The following is an 8,847-nucleotide window of genomic DNA, read 5'->3' on the forward strand; positions in this document are numbered from 1 at the left end:
ACAGCACATATAAACAATGGAGAACTACTCAGTAGTAAAAAACAAGGATATTGTGAAATTAGCAGGCAAACGGATGGATCTAGCAACTATCATCCTGAGTGAGGTAACCCAGACTCAGAAGGACAAACATGGTATGTACTTACTCATAAGTGGATACTAGATGTAAAGCGAAGGTTAACCAGAGTGCAACCCATAGTTCCAGGAAGGCTAGCTAACAAGGAGGACCCTAAGAGGGACACATAGATAGCCCAACAAAGGAAAAATAGATGAGCTCTACATGAGCAAACTGGGAGTAATGGGCGTGGATGGAGGGCAAAGAATGGGAGATGAGCATGTAGGGGAAGAGGAGGTTTAAGCTGGAAATGGAGAGAGTGGGAGAGCAGGGAAAGAGATACCATGATAAATAAAGACATCATGGGAATGGGAAAAAAAAACAGGGTGCTAGGAAAGTTCTCAGGTACCCACAAGGATGATCCCACCTTAGACTACTAGCAATAATGAAGAGGGTGCCTGAACTGGCTTATTCCAGTGATCAGATGCCTCAGTACCGAAACTGTAATAATAGCACCTTCATCAAGTGACTGATGGAAGCAGATACAGAGATCCATCGCAGGGTGCCAGGCCAATCTCTGGGAATCCAACTGAAGAGAGAGAGGAGGGATTCTGTGGGCAGGGAATATCAAGATCATGATGAGAAAACACATAGAGATGACCAACAACACTATTGGAAACCCACTAACTTAGTACTAATAACTGTGGAGCCCCCATAGGACTGGACAACACCCTCTGAATACCTGAGACAGTTGTTTAGCTTAAATCATTTGTGAGGCCTACATACAGGGGGATTGCAATCCATCCCTGGTACATGGGTGGGCTTTTTGAAGCCCAGTGCCTAGGGTGTGACACCTTGTGCAGTCTTGGTGCAGTGGGGAGGGCCTTGGACCTGCCTCAGCTGAGTGGGCCAGGATCTACTGACTCCCCATGGGAGATGTTGACTTGGAGGAGATGGGAATACAGTGTATGTTGGGGAGGAATGCTAGGGAGCAGGAAGAGGGAGGGTCTGTAGCTGGTAAGTAAAATGAATAGAAACTTTCTTAGTAATAAAAAAGAAGAAAATTGTTAATTAAATGACATTACATTCCTTTTCCCTTTTATCTTTTCATTCACTCCCTTCCAAAATCCCTTCTGAATTCTTCCTTTTTAAGTGTGAGTGAACAAGTATGCTGAAATACATGAATAAAATCTGCTGCATTCATTTTTGTTAGTTGTACATTTATGGACGTTTGAGTGACCATGTTGTATTGGCCAAATATTTAGGGATCTGATCCCTGCTCTATTCGCACAAATATAGGAGAATTCTACTTTGTAATCCATATCAGGTATTTAACCCTGACTAGGCTGCCTTGTACTTGAAAGATAAAGAACATAAAACTTATGGTAGAAAATGCCTTATCATTTAAGAGCACCAAAGTTTCCTTCATAGCACCCAGCTTCCATTCCCTGTACATATAGAAGCTTGCTACAATCTATAGCTCCAGCATCAGGGGCTCTGACACCATCTCATGTGTAGAGAGCCGTCCATGGCCACGCCTCAAAGATGGCGCCAGCATCCAGCTTCAGCCTTCCCGATGGCAGGTGTTCTCTGGGATAAACAACTCCTTATTTGGCTTGGGCGTGGTATCTGGCTTGCTTGCATAAGTCTGAACGTATCAGCATTGTCCATGTGGCACTACGGGGTTAGTTGCCCAGTGGCTATAAAGGGCATAGGCTGGCTTTCCCCAGAGTCAGAAGATGGCATTCCCCAGGGTCAGAACATTGTCTCAAGGTTCCTGAATAAACTGCTTGGAGAAGAGCCCGGTGTTGCATCTTCCTTGCTGGTCGAGGTGGACACAACACTCATGGTCTTGCTGGCCAACATAAGAAAAGGAAACTTAGACAATTTCAAACTATTTTTCAAGCCGTGTGTGGTAGTGCATTATTTTAGTACCAGCCATCTGGACAGAGGCAACAAGATGACTCTGAGGTTTACAGCCTGTGCTACATAGTCTACAAATGCACACATGGCACACATACTCACACACATATACACAGTAAAAGAACAAAAATTAAAAAAAATACAGGAATAGGAGAATTTGAAAATTGGAACAATACAATATCTATTAAAATCAATTCAAGTGTCTGCACTTGTGCCCATAGAACCATTTTAAAAAATAAGTATGACCAAGCACACAATCACATGCCATCAAACTGAGAAACTAAATATTTGAAGGTAGGCCACCACCATAAACATGTTACCTGAACATGTTGCCCATCATGAACTGGGTGTTATCCGACCAACCAGTCATAAAGTAAGACATGAACAGCAACAATCTCTTATGAAATGGAAGTGGTGTATAAGTGATTGGGCCCAAGCTGGTCCTAAAGGAACAAGCAAGCTCCATGAAGAAGTTGTCAAAATGCCTATGGTTTCTGCTGTGGATATTGCTCTGTATGCTGTGACTGTGTTGCTCTGATTGGTTAATAAAGACAGTGCTGATTGTCCAGTAGCCAGGCAGGAAGCATATGCAGGACAAAAAGAGACAAGAATTCTGGGAACAGGAAGACTGAGTCAGGAGACGCCGTCAGCTGCCACCATGAAAAGCAAGAGGTGGTTTTAATTTAAGATGTAAGATTAATTTAAGATATAAGATCTAATTACCAAGAAGCTTGAGCCATTAGGCCATACAGTTTTAATTAATATAAGGCTCTGTGTGTTTATTTGGTTCTGAGTAGCTGTGGGCCCAGAGAAAACTCCAGTTACAGGTTTCCACTCCTGTTACAATGCCTTATGCTGCCAACCACTCACCTAGAGTCTCATGAGTTATTCCTTATGACTGGCTGAAGAAAGAGAAGACTAGGGTCAGTTGATGGTCCTATACATCATGCAGGCAACACCCAGAAGTAGACAGCTGCAGCATTTCAATCCCATTTGGGCACAAGCCTGAAAGATATTGGTGAAATATGTAAGAGCACAAAACAGCTTGACCACACAGCTGCCATGACAGGCTTAGGGACCCAGGTATATCTGTCATAACTGGCTTACTGGTAGGCAACATCTGGATTTTTAAGCTGACACCACCGAGAGATCCACCCAAGGATGGGCCAGAATCTAAGGGAAAGTACCTGACATTCCAAACATTCCAAATATTACATAAGAATAGATAAGATCAAGATTGACAGATGTCTGAGTGAAGGTGTCAGATCCCCTAGATCTGGAGCTACAGACTCCTCATCCTGTAGATACAGATAGTAGTGAGCTTCTGTGTGTACTAGGAATGGAAGCTGGATGCTCTGAAAGAATCTTCAGTTTTCTTAACTGGTAAGGTATTTTCTACCCTATGTTTTCAATGAACCAGTGCACTCCAGGTCTTCCACTCTTTCTTGTTTTTGACAACTACATGTAGCTGTCAGTGACAAGTTCCTGCAGGCCCACATTTTGTGATTCACACTTGGGCTTTAAAGCTCCTGTTTCTCCACCCTCTCAATCCCTGTAACCTACATTCCCGGTAGGAATAAGGATGTTCTAAAGAGACGCTGATATCTCTCTTTGTCTAACAACTAGTGAAACAGTGAACCACATGAAATTTTAATTTCACTGAGCATGTCATTGTGGGAAAAAACTTGAATCCTCCAGATAAGAATATGGGAGGGTTTTGTAGATGGGAAAATATCATTATATGGCTTTATTAGATTGCTTAGTTTTGCATATCTTTTGCCTTCTACCTAAACCTCTTAAGAACCCAAGGACAGGTTAGTTATCCCATATGTACTTTATAGTACCAAATTAGTCTATTTGAATAAATATCATTTTAAATTTTCAGTTACAATTTGCTTTATTCCCTTTTCTATTTCTGTTTTCTTTTTTTGTAGAGAATAGTATTGCTTGACTCTTTCCCTGGCTTGGAACTAACACTATAGACTAGGCAGTCTTAGGACATCACATCAGAGAGATCTGTTCACCTTGCTGCCAGTGTGCCTGCATTATAGGTGAGCATGTCACTCACTGAATAACTTGATTCATTTAATTGGCTTACTGACAATGAATGACTGAGCCTTCCTAGTTAGAGTAGCCAGAACACAGGTTCTGATCCTATCTCCAGTTACAGAAGAAGGTTCTCAATAAATGTAGCTTTCCTGCCTTAATGTCTACTGTCTTACAACTATGAGAAATTTTATATTTCTTTATTATTGAGTCTGTTATAACTGAACAATGACCTGGTAAGAGTTCTGTCCTTATTCTGCAGATGATGAAAGCCAGGCTCACAGAGATAAGTATGTTTTGAATATAGTTAAGTATAAATGTTCATGTAACTCATCCCATCATTCTAATGCCTCACTAAATGCATTTGAAGGAACCTAAGCCAGACATGGTGGCTCAGGCCTGCAATCATGGTACCTAGAATGTGGAGGAAGGAATTTCAAGTTTTCAAAGTCATCCAAAATGAGAATGGTCAATGAGGTCTGGAGTGAGGACCACAGAACTAAAGGAGACTGTAATTGGCATAGGAGAGTGTCCATAGTCTTCCCTTCAGGTCCAAACTTCAGGGTCATGGCATCAGCAATTAACATTGAGGTGGTAATTGCCACCTCAAGTTTACTCTTCTGGATAATATTTTCTATTTTTTATAATGTTTTCTGTCCAAGGCACCTAGATTACTTGGGGATAAGACTCTTGTTAGTCATTAAATAGTGGAATTCTCCTTCAGGTGGGAGAATTAGCCTCAGGCAAGGATGAGATTCCCAACTCCATGTCCAATACAATGTATTCATCCTTGAATCCCTATAAACAAAACCAATAGAATGTGACTCAGAATGGTTTATTCACATATTTGTGCATAATAGTCTCCCATGCATAACAAGAAAAAAATTAAAAGGGCAAAATTTGGGAAGGGATGGAGAGAGGACAAGGAAGGGGAAATTGATTTAATACATATCAATTAAAATATATGAAAATAAATTTTAAATAAAGAAGTGGCCTAGGGAGATAGCTTAACAGTTAAAAGCCACTCCAGGTGTTGTTACATAGGACAGAGGTTCCATTATACCTAACCATCTCTTGTAACTCTCTCCTGGCCCTGTAAGAACTCTGAACAGATGCCTGGAGGCAAACACCCATATACATAAAATAAAATAAAGCTTAAAAATGGAATTCTCTGCAATGATGACAGAGAGCAGGCAGGGCTAGTTAAAAAGATCTCCTTCCCATACTGCATGCTTGTAAGACATTCTATGAAATCAATTTTCTGCATTCATGGAGAGATTCATTCTACCAATCCTGATCATGTAGAGAAGCTTGAACAATACAGTTGTCTTTTTTTTTTCACCTGCCCAGGAAGGAACATGTGCTGGCTAACAATGGTGCTCATAAATGAATTCTTCCTAGGTCCATTATTCTCTAAGTATTCAGCTTCCCATGAAGACTACTCTTTATTATTATTTAATTTTCCAACTGTTTTCTCTAAATTTCAGGAATAAAACTCCTTAAGCAATGGAGCCAACATCCAACTTTTTGATGGGAGAAAGACCTATTATCTTGTGTATGATCTAGTTCCTGCTTTTCTTTGCTGGTTGTCTGAAGTCCCAGTGACAAACAGGGAAATAATACCTTCAGTTCAGGTGATGTCAGTGTGAAGTCACACAACAAACATTCCTTGTGTATCTTTAAGTATCTTTTTTGTTGTTAAAATTCTGGGTACCCTACTACCTGTGTCACAGGGAATCACTCCACCCTACATAGTATAGTGGTCTGTACATCTAGCTAGCCATTTTGTGTCCAGGAGGAAAAAGGGGAAGTGCCTAAGGAGAGCAGGAAGAGAGCAGGGTTTACTTTTGCAGCCAGGCCCAAGTGCTATTGATATGCATATCTCTGCTGATCTAGAAAAAGTCTTTGTCTGGGGTGGAAGGGAGGGACAGGAAGAATTGTGCTGTGTTTTAAAACACATTGTGTCCCTATGGGATGTGGTACTGTCACTCAGGTCTCATTAGCCAATCAGGTCCTCCAGGTGGACTGCCAGTCAAAAGTGGTGCAGGGTTCCTCCTGCCACCCCAGGATCCAGACTTTCCTTTGAAGAGGAGCTGGCACCAGCAGTTTTGTGTGGTGTGGTGTGCTGTGAGTGCTGCTGCAGGGAGCTGAGCAGACAGCATGGCTGAGCTGGGAAACCATGACATTGTGAGTGAGAGGCTGCTGTCCCCAGATGAGGTGGAGCAGATGGTGAGGTGGAGGATCCTGTGTGGTGGGTCCTCCTCTGGTCTGGGTGGGAACCTGTCTGCAGAATCCTTGTTTTCTGAGGTCCCATGAGGTACTTGAAACTCTCTGGATCCAGAGGCAGGCCTCTGAATACCTGTTCTGTGGGTTGAATCTGCTCACAGAATTGGAAGTAGGGAGCTGTGCTTAAAACCATCTTTGAACTTCAACATGCTTTTCTTGCACCCATAGAAAGCAGGTTGCCTAACTTTGAGAGTATCTTCTAGTACCTTGTTGAATGAGGATCAATATTTTACATTTAATTTTTATGTGTAAGACCCATTCATAGGTAATTTTTTTGGGTGGTTGTAAAAGGCATCTCATGCATTGGGTAGCCCTCCACTACTAGCATGTGATGTAAATGATTATAATTGTTGATTTAAAGGATTTACTAATGCTTAGGAGATAGTAAGTCTCACAAAACAGAATTTAGGGGAGGGAGGACTGTCTCAAAAAAAAATCCCCAAAGATAAGTGTACTCTAGCTATGGCTTTTAGAGATTAGAACAGTAGGATACAAATTTGTGCACCGGGATTGTCCAGACATTTGTTTCCAAACCATTACAAAGGAACCACTGCTGAATGACAACAAGCAACTAGGGCCACACTTATATCAAAGAATGAGATTCTAACAAGCTGCTTATTGAGACATTACATGTCACAGCCAGCCCTAAGGCCTGTTGTGCCATAAAGTTCCAGGTTTTTTTTTTTTTTTTAGTTTTTTGAGACAGGGTATCTCTGTAGCTTTGAAGCCAACCCTAGACTAGCTCTGTAGACCTGGCTGACCTTGACTCTCAGAGATGCACCTGCCTCTGCCTCCCGAGTACTGGGATTACAGACAGGCACCACCAGCTCTGGCCCCAGTTTTCTTCTTGAGAAAAGCATGGTTCAGCCACAAGGTCAATATGACACCAGGTGACAAGTATTTGAAAAGTAAAACATGTTGTATTAAGGACTAGACTGATCAAGCAAGGCTTTCATTTCGGCCCTCAGACAAGGAAAAGGATCATTCTTGGGAGAGCAATTAACAGCCTCGGGCCTAGGCCTTGGGAGCTTTCCCTAAGTGCCTGATTTATTGACAATAAAACAGAGCTCCTTCCATAAAATCAGGAACATGTTTGGGGGAACTGGTAATGGTCTGGAACCAGGGCTTTTATGGTGGGGTTGCTTCAGATCCTACATGGAGCTATGGATATCAGTCCCAAGACCACTGATGGGTTTACTCACTAATGATCTTGAGATATCCTGTGTTCCCTTTTGCAGCATTGTTTGATTAGCCTCCTCCTGATTCTGTCCCACTTTATTGTAGTTTCTGCAGACTACCTAGAAGTTCCTCATTTCCTTCCATTTCCTCCCTGGAAGTAGGTGCTATTCTTTTTAAGAAGCTTAAATGGCATGTAATATAGATTGTGCAAGATCTCCTCACACCAGCTTTTATTTTTTTCTACCTTCCATTTTTCCCATCATTCTCACCCACTGTCATCTTCACCCCAGCACAATGTCACTAAAGAATGACCTGCTGTTTCAGTTGTCTGGTCTATTTAAGAAACAATTTTGGGATATTTCTGCTGTCTAACTCACCCATTGGCCCAAATGGTTAGACCTACAAGTTGTCTATCTTTGTTTAAATTGTTCAAAGTGCAACCTGGAGCATGAAGCTAAAACACACAAGGATTCCATTCTGTTTCTCTCCAGGCCAACGATCTCACTCTTCTCTCTACTATACCTTCAAAATTCTTAAATTAAATGACTTTAGCACCACAGAGTTTTAAAATTATTCAATTGAGTCATGTAGTTGACAATCTAATGCAGTCACCAGGAGAGGTTTCACATGTGGAGCATTGCTTCTGACTTCAAACCAAATAGCAGAAATAGTTTATTCTGCACACTGCAGGGTGAAGCAGGGTAGGTAATTAGCAGCTGGAGTCACTGTTATAAAAAAAGGACCTGATTATGGTAGCAGGAGTTATTTTATAATTTCCCATCATGATTTAATTCATGTCACATGAATGATCACAGACCAGATTGTGTGAGTGTAGAGTTTGGGAAGATTATCTTGAGCCAATGGATTTTGAATTTGCAATTAGGAAACTGTGCTATGCAGATATGTCCATTTCTGCTTGACATAATTATTTCAGCTCATGGTTTGAGAAACAGAGCATTAACAGTAACTGGGTGTTTCAAGTTATAGACCTCAACAGCCAACACATGCATATGAGCAAGATCAATCTATCTCATATTAATGATATTACTTCTACTAGGGAAGGACCTACTCTTTTTCAAAATCAATATTGTCAATTTTTTTATCTTAAAAATACATTATAATATTTAAAATGACTTATTGGTATCATTTTAAAAACATTCTTTTATTACATTCCTGCTCTTATCTCTATTTGTTTCTGTTCTCCAATGTCTCTATGTAATCAAGAGCTTTATTGCTTTTCTGTGAAATCATGTTGATTATTGATATTATTTCTGTGTAGAGCAATTTCTCCTTTAGTTTAGGCTTGCCTCATTCTATGTAATTGAGAATTGCATTGAACACCTAATCCTTCCTCTGCTGTC

Source organism: Peromyscus eremicus, unplaced genomic scaffold (genome assembly GCF_949786415.1).
Source record: "Peromyscus eremicus unplaced genomic scaffold, PerEre_H2_v1 PerEre#2#unplaced_227, whole genome shotgun sequence".
In the NCBI taxonomy this organism is placed as follows: domain Eukaryota; kingdom Metazoa; phylum Chordata; class Mammalia; order Rodentia; family Cricetidae; genus Peromyscus; species Peromyscus eremicus.